The sequence below is a fragment of the Eptatretus burgeri genome, chromosome 1 (genome assembly GCF_056783735.1).
Source record: "Eptatretus burgeri isolate ZD-2024b chromosome 1, Ebu_testis_v1, whole genome shotgun sequence".
Classification (NCBI taxonomy): Eukaryota; Metazoa; Chordata; class Myxini; order Myxiniformes; family Myxinidae; genus Eptatretus; species Eptatretus burgeri.
In genome coordinates, this window is record NC_140961.1 from 116,445,611 (window position 1) to 116,462,359 (window position 16,749).

General features: G+C 37.7%; 1 pseudogene across 1 annotated transcript; it reads right to left on the reverse strand.

The window, feature by feature from the left end:
- Window positions 1–409: 409 nt before the first annotated feature.
- LOC147035246 (uncharacterized) lies at window positions 410–15,284 on the reverse strand (annotated as a pseudogene). Its single transcript, XR_015053369.1, has 4 exons — window positions 14,539–15,284; window positions 13,442–14,441; window positions 13,184–13,329; window positions 410–546 (listed from the first exon to the last, which is right to left on the reverse strand). The product of XR_015053369.1 is annotated as an uncharacterized LOC147035246 (transcript).
- Between the last annotated feature and the right edge of the window lie 1,465 nt (window positions 15,285–16,749).

Consider the following 16,749-nt stretch of genomic DNA (forward strand, 5'->3'; position numbering starts at 1 on the left):
TATATATATATATATATATATATATATATATAAAAACATATCTATATATATATATATATATATATATATATATATATAAAAACATATATATATATATATATATGGTATGTACTCACAGATACCAGTATACGACAGGTATGGGGGACAGGACGGATCACAATACTCGGCTACTGTAGTTTCTTTTGATGTTTTGCGCCACATTCAACAGCTCAGTTCATAATGGTGGCATGTCTGGATGCCCATGGTGGCGTTTGAGACCAGTCGCTTTTGATTGTCGGCCTTGACACGTACTGCTGGATGAGTAACACGAACGATTTTACATATTCATCGTTTCTATATTATCTCCATCAACAGATTAACAACATGACAGGATAAAAGTCGTAAACACTGAGTTGAACAAACGTTCTGAACTTATGGACTTCGTGAAGTAAAGCACGTCGTCTGGGACTCAGCTGTCGGTTTGCCACCGAATGCTGCTGATGGTAACGTCATCGATTCCCTCTTTGAAAATTATATCTGCATTCGATTTTTTGAATCCGCCATCACCTGCGTAAATACATTGAACACATAATCTAATTCATGAAAAAAAAAATGTAAAAAAGAACATAACTGTTTCAAAATTACACCAAAAATGAATGACTTTACAAGATTAACAAGAGATATGAATGTTAAGTACATTGGTGATAATACACCTTTTCTTACAAGAGATGAGACTGAACAAATGATGGTAATGTTTCATGGAGTGATGATGTGTATTATTAACGATTGTCATTTTCAGGGAAATATCAACACAAGATATTGTTTTAATAAAATAATGGATTATCTTGAAATTAAACCTGAACTCAGGATAAAACACAGTTTCTAAAAAAGCCAATAAAAAAATTTAATGATTTATTTTCTAAATACATAAATGAATGATTTTTTACCCATTTGGGAAAATAAGATAAAATTTAACAACTATAAAAATCTTCCAAATTCATTATGATGTTTTACAGTTGGTTCATGCGGATGTGGAAAAACCTGTTTGCTTTTGAAGATGCTCTTTACTCCAAACTTTTTAGAATTTGATAATTTAATAATTTTCACAAAGTCAAGTTTTCATCCAGAGTATCAACTACTCTCACAAGGTTTTAATGCTGGTCTTCAAAAAGAAGACATCATTGGTTTATTTAAACTTCAAAACGAATGAAATGATTATAACATTGAAGATATTGTTTTGGCTTCTCGCCACTCCGGCGTGCGGGCGACCGCCTTGAGCTAATTTGCGGCTGCACACGCCCACCGAACATGGCAATCCAATCGCAGCTTTCGGATCAACACCGAAATCCAGCTACGGGTGTGTTTTTAACCACACCACAACCTTGTCAATGCTCTGCCCATGCTACAGGGTCCATCGCCGAATTGTCGATTTACCTAATTATTCGCGTGGACAGACTACCGAGAGGTTGTACCTCAATGGGACCTGCTCGGAAACGAGCCGCTCTAAGCAGCTCTTTCCGTCTGCGATTGCCGAGCGGTTTATTATCGCCAAGCCCCGTTGGACCCGATTATCGTATCAGTGTTAAAAACCAGCTATTTATTCCGACGCAATTATGGCAGTTCAATGGAGGAATGGACGCAACGAGCAGGTGAATATTCAACCAATCGGAGACATTTATTTCCAATGCAGGCACGTATGCAATGAATGGGGGTAAGGGACAAGACATGATCAAAAAGACCTACAGCCGTTGTTTACTCAGTATGTACATGTACTTATAACAATCCTACTTATGGACAAGGCGCCACAGACTTCCATGCAAAAACCCCAGAAAAGAAAAGGCCCGGGCTCGTAAGCCTTTAATATTTCTCAGAGCCGGGATGACCGCAAGGCTCTGAGAAGCCGGGCAGGTTACCTGCCACCCTCGTGGTGACTCGCTGGGCCCTGGTTCGGCGACCCTCGATGTCTCTGCCCGCACTCCGCTGGACTCCACCAGTGCCTACAACGGCGCCTCCAACGGCGATCCGGCTGGCAACTCCTCTCCGGCTTCTACTCGACCAACTCCATCGATGCCAAGGAGACCAAGAAGAGAGCCAAGTCTGCCGATGGCACCATCAAATCTCGTACCAAGTCCACCAATGGCACCAATTCTCCTGGTGTCCTCACCAATTCTTACGCTCTCCTCCCCAATTGTCTTTCTCTGAGCGAACGGCCACGTTTTTATCGTCAACGCACCTTTTTCCCCACCCTTCCCGACACCCGGGGGAAAATTCCAGCAGAGCTCAGCTTGGCGCTGTGGTTGTTGCCCAACCGTCATTCTTGTTTACCCGTTCTGAGGGATATCGGGGCGGGAGTTGTTGAGATGTCGTGGTTGCAGTGTGGTTGGCGCTGTGGTGGGGATGGCGTGGTTGTTGAGATGTCGTTGAGGAGTGGTGTGTTTGTTTGAAATTAAAGACAGAAAAGAATAATGGCTAACTCGAAGATGCACAGTCTGGCACACGAATAATTCCCTTTTGACATTGGTGGGGAAATCTAATCTGGACACTCACTTACCGAAATAACTGACCTCTGGGGAACCTGAATGGTGTTCTGTGAATTTCCACAACCGTAACAATATATTTCAACGATTTTGTAATGCACAGAAATATAAAAAGAAATCAAAACCTAAAATTTATATTCTTAGTGCAATACAGATGATGCACCTTCACCCCAACATTTGGATAAATCAAAAAAGAATCTCGTTATCTTTGATGATTGTGTCAATGAGAGAAACCAAATGGTTCTGGATAGTTATTGCACAAGAGGGAGACATTCTTCTTGTAATTTAATTTATCTTAGTCAATCATACTTTCAACTCCTTCCTCGCTCGATACGAAATAATGCTAATAATTTTATTTTATTCAAGTTAAATTCAATGGATATAAACAATTTTTGGAGAGATAATTGTTCGACGTTGTGTTGCAAAAAAGTATTTTTGGAGTATATGAAACACACGCCTGGAAAATATAAATACATTGTTGTGAAACAAGATGAGATACTGAGGGATATAATTTTTATTCCATAAACAATCACATATATACTATAAATGATAGTTGTTATTATCAATATTGTGGGTAAATCTGCTTCTGGAAAAAACTTTCACAAATCTAGGTTCTTGAATAGTGAAAATGAAAAGATTACATGTATTTTTTAAAAACACCCTGTGATATGTATTGTATCTACAACCACCAGAGTAATGTGACCAGGAGAAGTAGAAGGTGAAGATTATTACTACATTTCAATGGAGGAGCATATGCGATTGAGAAACAAAGGACAAATATTTGAGGAGGTCTCTCTTGGTGCAACAAAATATTCACATTGTAAGAATGAGTTAAATAAACTAAAATCTGGTGGTCTTGGGTTATTATAAACTAATCAAGAAGGAATGAGACAAATGATTAAACATCTGAGTGGTAATGGAGTTAAGATTTTATCATTCGGTTTTGATGTTGATGAAGAAACTCAACACAAAAATATGAAAAGCAGAGATAAAAGTATTAGTGAAGAAGAAATTACAACTCATCAATTTCAATAAAGAGTTTGATGAAATATTTGAAGAAAAGAATTTATTTGAACACATCTACTCGAATGATGAAGAAAAGGATAATTTCCCTATTGACCTTTGCAATTCATTAAATGATTTTTTCCAATAAATAAATGGATGCGAAAGAACGAGCAAGAAGATTTAAGGAACATCAAGAGTTGGTTTCAAAAGTCGTGAAACAACAGGAAGACATAAAGAAGAAACGCAGACAGAAACTAACAGGTGAAGAAGCATTTGAACGAAAACAAGAGAAATGTTTTGAAACCACTTTGAAAAAAAACTCGCCAACAAATGTCGACAGTTCCAATGATAGAATACATGCCGAAAAAAACTTCAAATGATAAAAGATTTTCGTCAAATGACGGATGAAGAACTCGAAGATATAGGAGAATTAGAATATGATAATGAAGGATTATTTCAACAACTGGAAGAGATAAATCAAACCCCTGATTATGCTGTGAATGTTCTTCAAAACGATGAATATTCAACAGATTCAAAAACCATAGCAGGACTCATTCCAACAGAACAACCAGCAATATTCCATCTTGTTCAAGAAAAGAGCTTGATATTTAGTGATCAATGAAGGTTCTTGAGTTCTGTTCAACCACCTGTTCAATTAACTCTGACATTGATGATTATTCTTCCAAAAGATGGAAGACAAGGTTCAACTGTGAGGGGTGAATAAAGTTATTTTGATCAACCATTGAATGTAAAAAATGAGGATCAGAGAGTATATATTGATTTACTAAACTCGCTTGATTACGGAATTTCGGTTGCCAGTAAAGGAAAGAAGAATGAAAAAGAGAAACATTATTGAGGCTTTAAGTAAGCTTGGTTCAGGTATTAGTTTTCTTCCAAACGACCCATCACAATTAGTTAATAGACTGTTATTGTTGTTAGGTAGTAAGAAGGTTGGAAATTTTTTCAATGAAGCATCAGCCATTTTAGACCATTTATTGAATCTGAAAATAAGAAATGTCAATACAAAGACATTTTATCCCATATTAAATAAGATGAGAAGTACAATCCTAAGTTTTAATTTCACGAGTGATCACACATGCTCTTTCCCATACCTATTACAACTTGATGCAACAAAAGAATGTGAGGTATCTTTATTGTCCATGGAAACTTATAATACCTTGTTTAATATCACTGAGAAAAATGGCAAGTTTAGTTATAATCCGGGAAGCAGATACAAAACGATAACAGTTTCACCCGGAGCATATGAGATTTCTCAAATATCTTCCGAAATTGTTCATCTTATGAAAGAACAGGGTGATGAACCAAAAAATATTGTTATAGACATTCAAAAACTACTTCAAAATCAACGATTAAACTAAAAAATTACAACAAGGTTGATTTCACAATTGATAATTCATTTGAAGAGTTATTGGGTTTCTCCTCAAAAAAGATTGAAACAAATGGGACGTTTTACAGTGATAATGTCATTCAAATATCCTCAGGAATAAATTCGGTATTAATTCACTGTTATTTGATTGATGGTGCTTATAATGATGGAATAAAAACAAATACAATATTTTCATTCAGTGCAAACTCAAACCCAATTGTTATAAATTCAATATGGAACCCAAAAATCTGGTTTATCTTCCCGTGTCTGAAAAAAACATGTACAGAGTAAATTTTAGGATAACCGACCAAGATAATCGCATGATTTATTTTAATGGAGAAATTATATTCATATTCTCTATCTCTATCTCTATCTCTATCTCTATCTCTATCTCTATCTCTATCTCTATCTCTATCTCTCTCTCTATCTCTATCTCTATCTCTATCTCTATCTCTATCTCTATCTCTATCTCTATCTCTATCTCTATCTCTATCTCTATCTCTATCTCTATCTCTATCTCTATCTCTATCTCTATCTCTATCTCTATCTCTATCTCTATCTCTATCTCTATCTCTATCTCTATCTCTATCTCTATCTCTATCTCTATCTCTATCTCTATCTCTATCTCTATCTCTATCTCCTGTGGCTGCTGGTTGCATCATTGGTTGGGACGCGGCTATGCCCCTGATGCAGTGTCCCCCTTACCAGTACACTGGTCCTCATTTTGCCGACCTCGGAAGGATGACAGGCTGATCAACCTCCTGGTGTATTTTTAATTCAGTGGCCAACAGGACTTGAACTCAGGACCCTAGGATCCCAAGCTGCCGCCCTAACCACTAAGCCAACACCAGGCTTAGAATTCACCTATGTGAAGTTTTCCAATGAATAAATATGATAGTTATTTTGAGGAAACATGAGTTGAGAAAATATAAAATAATTACAGGGGATGGGATGTTCCTTTCCCCATACTAAAAGGGTGAAGGTATGCATCTTGGTAGAAGATACTATAAACCGAAGAGACAACGGGTTGAAGGACATCAATTTAGAAAAAAGAGGAGATGAGATAATTGATACTCTAATGGGTATACATTCAACTATTCTTAAACATAAATACCTCATTGGTTCAACTGCTTCTGCTGTGGGAAATGTAGCGGGTGCTATAAAGAGCATAAAAGACGCCCAAAAGGAATCCCATAAATTGCAAGCAATAAAAGAAATTAAGAAATGCAAAACTCAGTTGTCTCCCCAAGAATGACAGAAAATAATTCAAATACTTGGATCAGGGTTTCAAAAGTTTTAACATCTTTTTTTCCTCAATAAATACAAGTATGGAAGCAATTGATCATATCTATGATTTGGATGATACCACTGTCATCTCAAACTCCACTAAAAAAGAAGACTACTTCAAGGTGAATGCGACAACAGGAACAGACTAGAATACAAATGGAACAAAAAGTTTTGAAATAAATAATCAACAAACTTATTTGAATTTAGCCGAAATTTTCTTGTTGTGTAAATTAACATTCACTAAGGCTGCGACTAACACAAACACTACACTCGTAAATGATTTCATCTGGAAAATGTTTGATTGTGTTTGTTTGTACATTTGAACACAAGAAGTTAAAATTTTGATAATGTCTCTGCTACATCTGAAATGATGAAATTTATACGATATTCATTTCGTGATGGAATGGGAAAGGGGGCTGTCGAAGGTTTTATTCCTGGTATGGCAATGGGAACAAACACAGAAAGGTTTCTGGTTTTCATCAAAGAAAAGGAATGTATAATGATGATACAAAAGCAGGTAATAGTTTCACTGTGGCGGTTCCTCTTAAAGGTATATTTGGATTTTGTGATCATGATAAAGTTCTGTCTGGACTGAAAATTAGATTTCAACTGCAAAGGAATGATAATGAAAATAGATTACTTTTTGGTGGGGATAATGCTTTTGCTGCTCAGAATAAATTTGTTATTGATGAAATTCATTGGTATATTAGTGAATATACTCCTAATCTTAAAACAGAAGAGATGTTGAATAAAAGACTTAACCCAAAGAAACCACTCAATGTATTATACCTTAAAAGATGTCAACACGTTGAACTGAACCAAACCACTTACATATGAAATTTGCGTGTTCTGCAAGGAAAGCCACGATACCTATGACTCATTTTAAGAAACCATATGGAGATACTGCTACTGATAAGAATAATGCATTGAGTGATAATGCTAAGGTGAAACAACTTCGCGTTTCTCTGCATGGAACATTTTATCCACGAGATAGATTGGAAATTAATTGGGGGAAAAAATGATTCTGCTGAAGCATACAAGTCTTACCAAAAGGTGTGTGAAAGCAATGGAAATAAAGAACCCATTTTGGATTTGGCAGCCTTTATAAGCCTGCATACAATCTATGCGATCGACCTGAGTGCTCAAAAGGAAACGAGAAAGTCTAATCGAGTGGATACTTCCCTTTACATTGAAAGAGGAGAGAGAGAAGAAGTTGATACATATTGTTTGCTTTTGGAAGAAACAGAATTACAGATAATGGTGTTATGATTGGTCTCACATAATTTTTTGATAAATAAATGAGTAGTAAAGTGCTAACTGGGGCAGATCCACGAGATAGATTAGCTGCGAATAACAAACGCATATAAAGGAAGGAAGTGTATGGAAACTTATAATACCTTGTTTAATAGGTCTCATTCCAACAACATACTTCAAAATCAATGATTAAACTGAAAAATAACTACAAGGTTGATTTCACAATTGATCATTCATTTCAAGAGTTATTGGGTTTCTCCTCAAAAAAGATTGAAACAAATGGGACATTTTATAGTGATAATGTCATTCATATGAAAAATTTGCTATTACAGAGAGGGAGAAAAGAGAGGAGGAAAGAGAGAGGGAGGAAAGAGAGAGAATGAATAAATATAAATAGATTCAAGAAATCAAGAAATCCTGATAAAGTGACATTGTTAATTGGAGATCTGCTTTCTTCTATTGCACAAGCAGGTGTAAAAGTAACTAAAACGGGAAATGGATTATATCTTTCTCATAAATAAATGAGCATTCATGAGTGGTTTGAAGAATTTGGAAAGAATACAACAGCAAATTTAGAACTTGCCAAATATTGTAAGAATTTAAAAATTGATAATGTGGTTATATGTATGAGAGATGAGTTAACAAACTTGTCTAAATATACAAAGAATATTATTAATAATTTAGAGGATAATAATGGATATGGTTCTCATTGGGTTTGTATTTATAATAATCAGGTTAAATATTATTTTGATAGTTGAAGTTGAAGTCATGAAATTCTTACAGAATGGTGTTTCTCAAACATTTCAAGTCCAAGAATTAGATTCCAAGTGTTGTGGTCAATTAATTATATCTGCATGTGTTATTTCAACTCAACAAAAATTAAAAAATTTATGATGTTATTTTTTATCTAATATAAATGACATGTTGGAAAGGATGGTTCTACCTTTGGTGTATCCCAAGAACTGGAAATTGATTTGTCAAATTATTACACAAAGGCACAGGCTGAATGACAGAAATACAGTTTAACAGAAAATATTAATTTGAATAATGCTTATAAATTAATGAATTATCCAAGCCCGACAGATGCAAATGACTTGGTGAGATCAAGTGATTTATCACAATATATATATATATATATATATATATATATATATATATATATATATATATATATATATATCCTTAAATAAAACGGCCGTGTATTCCAAAGATACAGAAATGATTATTTTATCTCCGAGTCATACAGGATTCACAGTTCCAATTAAAATATTTTTTTTTATAAAGAAGGGCATATCGTTTGTATGAGAATACAACATTGGGCATATTTTATGAATGATTTAGGGTATAATTGGTCATTTAAAATAAACCTAGAAGACCTGAGTCAATTAAATCAGTCTCGTAAGGAGGAACATTATCCACTTTGTGTCGATAACGACATTTGTGGGAGCACGATTAGCAAACAACAAATAAAATAATTTAATAAAGTGAAAATCAATAACAGCTTTGCCATAGTTTATATCAACAAAACACAGGGAACAGGATTATATATAGTAAGTCAGGGAATACAAACTGATTTAACTATGGGAAGATGGGGAGGAATTACCTGCCATCATATTCATCTGTCATATATTTCTGATACATAAGTGACAGCAAGAAGGCTTCAAGAAAATTATCATTTCTGTGTCCAAGCATACCTAAAAGAAAAGGGTATTCGGTATTTTAATAAATATGTTCTACAACATAAGAATGGGGTATTTTCAATATAAGATTGGCAGTGTGTGGCTCGAAAAGAGTAAATTCATCTCCAAACACAAATGTGGGGGAGATATACATAAGTTTTTCTCAGGAAGTAAATTTACAACAACTGGAATACCAGGGGAATTACATCAACCAGGGTATTCTTTCTGTGGTCCAGCAACAAACTTGAATAAAAGATTAGATGAGGCTGACAATTCTAAACCTTGGTCTAAACCTAAAAATAGAGTTGATGAAGTGTGTATGAGGCATGATATTGATTATGGAAATAGCACGACATTGGAAGAAAAACACGAAGTGGATCGAGTAATGTTGTATAATTTATCTTTGATACAAAATCCAACCTTGAGAGAAAAAGTTGATAGGTTCATCGTGATGAAGTTGATCAGTGCTAAATTGAAACTTGGGCTTGAAAATTCAAAAAAACTTATCGGCTCTAATGATGTCATGAAGATTGAAGAGCAATTAGCTGATGAATTACAAAAACCAATAATCATAAAGTTTAATAGAAAAAGATTTATTCCAAAGAAGTTGATTATATCAGGTCTGCTGACTTGATTGAACTCAATAATGATAAGGGGTACAAGTTTGTTTTAACCGTTATTGATTTGAGGAGTAGATATGTGTGGGTTGTCCCTTTAAAAAACAAAACAGGTAATACTCTTATGTTAGCCTTCCAACAGATATTTAATAAAAGCAAGAGAAAACCTCACAAAATTGTGGACTGATGAGGGTACAGAGTTCTACAACAAAACATTGATGAATTTTCTTCGAAATAACAGTATGACTGAATGCAGCACCTTTAATGAAGGAAAAGTGCTTGTTATTGAGCATTTCAATGCTCAATTTTCAAAAGATTGAGCATTTCAAAGATCATTTCAAAAGAGAGACGATATAAAAAATTCACTCAATTCATTTCTCAAAAATGGTTATCTTTAATTCAGAACATTGTAGATAAGTACAATGATACAATTCATATCTCAACGAAGACAAAGCCATCAGAAACATTTACAAAATTATAATATGAAAACGAGCTTAATCTGAGAATGCCAAAGTTCAAAGTTGGTGATATAGTAAGAATATACCGGTGGAAATCCCATTTTGAAAAAGGGTTTATGAAGCAATGGACAAATGAACTTTTTAAAATCATTGATGTAATAGATACAGTTCCATGTACTTCCAAATGATATTGTTACGAATTTGGGAAGTTGATTGTACACAACATACAGGTTCCTTTGTCAGCTATGTCGATAAGTGCTCGTTCCCGAGATAGCTCACCTTCCATTGTTTAAATGTTTAGAAATCGATTAGATGCGCTGCGGATTGATTTAATAGTTGGGGAACGAAACAATGGAGACTTCCCCCCCCCCCCTCTTCTGCGAAGAGGAAGAAGAGCCCTTCCGTCCCGTGATTCATGACATCAACAACTCCCTCCCACCCGTGGTTGAGCGGGGGATGGATCACGAGGGCATGATTCACGCAGGGTGCGGGGGAGGGGGAAGGAGAAGGATACGAGGAGATCTTTTCTTTGTTCGTGTTCGGAGTTGGAGAAGGGAGTTGAGGGGCGTCGTTCAGCAGACCTTCGGGTCCTGTTTGGCTTGGGTTACGGTTGAGGCCTTCGGAAGCTTTTTGCTTCTGCAGGGGAGTTGTTCAGTGAGCTTCGGCTTCTGCTTGGCTCGGGAGAGCTTTTTGCTTCGAGCTGCTTTGTTTGGAAGAAAGTTGAGCCGGTTGCTCGGCTCGAGCTGCGAATGGTGGCTTCTTCTTCTTCTTGGTTCGTGGAGCTCTTTGTTCTCCGTTTGGTTCCCGGCTTGGTGCGACTCATCGACCTCTTCTTGGAGGTGGTTCCTCGGGGAAGCGACGCATCGACGGGAAGGATCGGCGCCTCGTCTCACCAGCACATGTTGAGAAGCGCGGGAGGATTCGCGGGAGCTCGGGAAGGATCGCGGCTCACGGCGATTGGATCCAGTTCGCTCTCGCTGGAGCCCGAGTCCGAACAACTTGAAGACCACACGAGGTGGAGAGATTCGAGATAGGCTCTGGGTTTCAGCTCACCTGTCCTCCCAGCTGGAGCTCGTTATTAAAGGCCTCAGCCACCATTTATTGGGTGTGTGTGCGTACGTGTGTCCGTGGGCCCGTCTAATAAGTTGGAAATTGTTTACTGCTTTGTGTGCTGTAAATCTTTGCATTGCATTTCATATAGTCAGAATAGTTCTGCTCTTATATGCTTCCCTAGTTCCCCATTACTATTAATAAATACCCCAATTGTTAAATGTTTTCAGCTCGTCGCGTCGATTCTTTCATTGGCTGAGCATTTCGTGTGTTGAGAATTAGAAAGCCATTGGTTTGCCGTAAAAGGAGGACATTTGGACCGACGGTTCTCGGCGATTAAGCCGCTCAGAATCGTGCACGGGATAAGCTGCTTAAGCGGTTTGTTCAGTACGAGTTCCGTCGAGGGTGGAATACCCTGGTAGTTGGATCACGTGGGTATTTAGGTAAATTGAAGATTGGCAATCGACCCTACCCCACGTGGTCTGCCCATTGGCATATTTCGGTTCTTGTACAAGGACCCATCGACTCGGACTTGTCCGGGCAGCAATCTATATTCCGGGTGATCGGTCGGGCTAACTCGACCTGCGGCTCCGTCAGAGCGGTCGGTTGGCGGCCGACACCGGCACCGTAACAATATGATTTAAAAGGAGAAGAGATTTTAGGTTCATTTTATTCACAGGAATTACAAAAGATAAAACTAAACAAATAATACCCTTTAAATCAGTATGTTTTCACAATCCTATACTTATACACCTCTGTGGAGTATAGTCGGGGGCATCTGCTGAGGTATTAAATTTAAAATAATAATAAATAAGCAATACTATGTATAATATGTGTGTGTAATGGGGGGCTTTCTTAGATCTGTGATCCCCAAACACAGAATTCTCAACTGAATAGTCAGTCAAGGCTTAACGTGTGTGTGCGTGTGTGCGTGCGTGCGTGCGTGCGTGCGTGCATGATAATATTATAACAGCATAATATAATCAACCCTAACCTTCGCATTTGAAATCCCTACCCATCCCTAATCCTCACATTTAAAATCCCTACCCATCCCTAACCCTCACATTTAAAATCCCAACCCATCCCTATCCCTCACATTTAAGATCCCTACCCATCCAATCCCTCACCCAACCCTAACCCATCCCTATCCTTCACATTTAAAATCCCTACCCATCCCATCCCTAACCCAACCCTAACCCATCCCTAACACTCACATTTACAATCCCTACCCATCCCTAACCCTCACCCATCCCTAACCCTCACCCAACCCCTACCCATCCCTAACCCAACCCCAACTCATCCCTAACCCTCACATTTAAAATCCCAACCCATCCCTATCCCTCACATTTAAAATCCCGACCCATCCTATCTCTAACCCATCCCTAACCCTCACTTTTAAAATCCCAACCCATCTCATCCTTCACCCAACCCTACCCCATCCCTAACCCTCATATTAAAATACCAACCAATCTCTAACCCATCCATAACCCTCACATTTAAAATCCCAAACCCACCCCATCCCTCACCCAACCCTAACCCATCCCTAACCCTCACATTTAAAATCCCAACCCATCCCATCCCGAACCCAACCCTAACCCATCCCTATCCCTCACATTTAAAATCCCTACCCATCCTATCCCTAACCCATCTCTAACCCATCCCTCACCCAACCCTAACCCTCACATTCAAAATCCCAACCCTAACCCATCCCGAACCTTCACATTTAAAATCCCAACCCATCCCATGCCGAACCGATCCCTCAACCTCACATTCAAAATCCCAACCCATCCCATCCCTCACCCAACCGTAACCCAACCCTATTCTCACATTTGAAATCCCAACCCATCCCATCCTGAACCCATCCCTCACCCTCACATTTAAAATCCCAACCCCTAAAAATATATTGTTTTTTTAAATAAGTTTTTTTTACCTCTTATTCTGATTCTGTCTTTCAATGCTTTCAAGTTTGAAGAGTAGAAATGGGGGAGGAAGAATTTTCCAGTACTTTCTTCTCAGAACTTTCTTGATATTGCTGAAAAATAAATAAAGTAATATATTACTTATCTTACATTGAATTAAATAATATGTAATTTAATTTATTTCTAATCAACTGAACTTACCTCTCAAGCACCATCCAACAAAGAACCACAACAATAGGTTTAAAACCCCGAGAGTCATCTATATATTATCGTGGGTTCAATATTCTATGTGGGTAGAACCCACATTTCAAGTCTCTAAAATAAACCCAACTTTCCAAGTCTCCAAGGTATAACCACATTCCTGTTGAGTCTCCAAGATATGTATCACATTGTGAGTTATCAAGCCAGAACCCACATTTCAAGTCTCCAAAACTATAACCATCTATCCAAGACTCCAAGGTAGAAACACAATTTCCAAAAATATTGTGGGTTTTTGTGACAAGTCTCACATAATATAACTGTGGATAATCAGGTAAAACTTCATTTTTCCAATTTTTATGGGTTTCAGTGATAGATCTCACATAGTATAACTCTGAATCAACAAGGAAAACTCCATTTTCCAAATTTTTATGGGTTTCAGTGATAGATCTCACATAGTATAACTGTGGATCATCAAGGAAAACTCCATTTTTCCAATTTTTACGGGTTTCGGTGATAGATCTCACATAATATAACTGTGGATCATCAAGGAAAACTCCATTTTTCCAATTTTTATGGGTTTCGGTGATAGATCTCACATAGTATAACTGTGGATCATCAAGGAAAACTCCATTTTTCCAATTTTTATGGGTGTCGGTGATAGATCTCACACAGTACAACTCTCGATCATCAAGGAAAACTCCATTTTCCAAATTTTTATGGGTTTCGGTGATAGATCACACATAATACAACTGTGGATCATCAAGAAAATCTCCATTTTTCAAAATTTCTGAAATTTGTGAGTCTCCTTGGTAAAACTTGTATTCTGGCTCATCAAGGTAGAACTTGTTCAGTCGGTATTGTCTTGATAACTCACGATGAGTACCATCAATGTAGTACTTCCTTTTCAGGATTTTGTGTGTGTCCAAGGTCTAACTCTTTGGCTGGGTCATCAAGGTAGAGCTCATTCTGTGGGTCTTGGTCGCTCATAAGGTCTTCAACCAAACCAACAATTTAACCCCAAGTTGTGGCAAAAGCAGTATTTTCATTTTGTATTTCAGATACAGTTTCCTGTGAGAGAAAATAATAATGTATTAATTAAGTGATTTAATTATTAAATTATTATATGCTTAAATCAAACTCACTAAATAGGAAAAGAAAATCTTACCTTAATAGATAAGAGGTTTGACTCTAGTTCATCAACTTGAAGATTAATTTCCATGCAGGTTGTAGGACTCCAAGGAACGACAAAGTCATCCTATTCGAGATCAGCACAGCAGTCCATTCTCAATGAAAGTAAAATATATGTTTAAATTTAGCCTGTGTTGCAGCCCTTGGTATAAGAATGGTGGGTGTGGTCTCCTTGGGAATTACTCGAGGCAAGCAAAGGCAAGCCCTGTGGGGCATAACCAAACTACAAATGGTGGAAGAGTAGGAGGTCCTCACAAAGTGGGTGGAACTTCGGCAAAGTGGGTGGGGCTTTGGAAAGTGAGCGTGGCTTAGAAAAATGAGTGTAGCTTATGAAAAAGTGGGCATGGTTTCGGAAAAAAATTGACGTGGCTTAGGAAAAAATATTTGGATCAGGAGATGCTCAGGACAAGAGCATTAAGAGAGGTATGCCATTTCCTCTCTGCTCAACAAAAATACTTAAACCAAGAACCAAGTTCAGGTAATACTCGATGGTGATGAGTGTTGCAAGAAAATTAAGCTATTCCTGAAAATAAAACACAAATATTTATCATATCTCTATATGACTACTCAATTTGATTGAAGAAATGATCATATGAATGGGGGCGAAGCCCAGTCTCCGGCAGAGGGAGTAGTGTCAAAAGGGAGCGCGATGATGAAGTAATGTAAACCAGTTTGAAAAGGAGGAATATGAGTGAGCGCAAGTGAGCGAATACACCGAGGGATATTGCAACTTTAAGAAATGGTAGACATTACTGTGGCAAAGCCTCCCTTTTGATACTTCTTATGTATGTATTTGTATGTGTATATATATATATATATATATATATACTGGGCGTAGTGGCGTGCGCCTGCAATCCGGCTACTCGGAGGCTTGGATTGGAGGATCGCTTGAGGACGGAAGCTCTGTGCTGGGCCATGCTATGAGAGGGTGTAGGGCAGCCCGGAATCATGGCAAAACCCAATCCTTATCCCTGTGTCGTAAGAGGCGATGAGAGTTGAGTCAGGAAGGGCATCCGGCGTAAAACCTATGCCAAATCAGTATGCGGATCATAACGGATGATCCGCTGTGGCGACCCCTAACGGGAGCAGCCGAAAGACGAACAACAACAACATATATACACACACACACAGACACACACACACACACACACACACACACACACACACACACACACACACACACACACACACACACACACACACACACACACACGTGGCACTTAACGACGGGGATACATTCTGAGAAATGCATAATGAAGCGATTTCGTCATTGTGCGAACATCAGAGTGTACTTACACAAGCCGATATGGTATAGCCTCCGACACACCTCGGCTATATGGTATAGCCTATTGTTCCTAGCATGTTACTGTACTGAACACTGTCAGCAATTGTAACACAATGGTAAGTATTTACATATTTAAACATATCTAAACACAGAAAAGGTACAGTAAAAATACAGTATAAAAGATTTTTTTCATGGTACACCTGTAGAGGGCACTTCCCATAAATGGAGCTTACAGGACTGGAAGTTGCTCTGGGTGAGTCAGTGAGTGGTGAGTGAATGTGAAGGCCGAGGACATTACTGTACACTACTGTAGATTTTATAAAACACTGTACACTTAGGATACACTAAGTTTCTAAAAAAAAATTTCTTTCTTCAGTAATAAATTAACCTTAGCTTACTGTAACTTTATTACTTCATAAGCTTTTTAACTTTTTGATGAACGATTAGGAGCCATGATGAACAAAACAGCACGAGATTAAATCAAGCACACGAAAAAATGATGCAATCAAGAGATGCGGTGAACACGAGATGTATGAGGCTGCTGCTTAACACAGCACACTGTTTTACAGTAGACTTTTTTTATAAGTAGAAAGAGTACACTCTAACATAATGATAAAAAGTACAGTATAGTAAATACATAAACAAGTAACATAGTTGTTTATTATTATCAAATATTATGTACTGTACATTATTGTATGTGCTATACTGTACTTTTATACGACTGGCAAGGCTACGACATCACCAGGACGAGGCTCAGGTCTGTCATACCAGAAGAGGGAGTAACCAGGGAGAGATACTTGGGAGTCAGACACGTCTTGGTGGAGGATAGTTTCTGTAAAGGCCCGGTCACACCTTGACGTTTTAGCCAACGTATGCCGATTTTTGAATTTTTTTTTCTAAAAC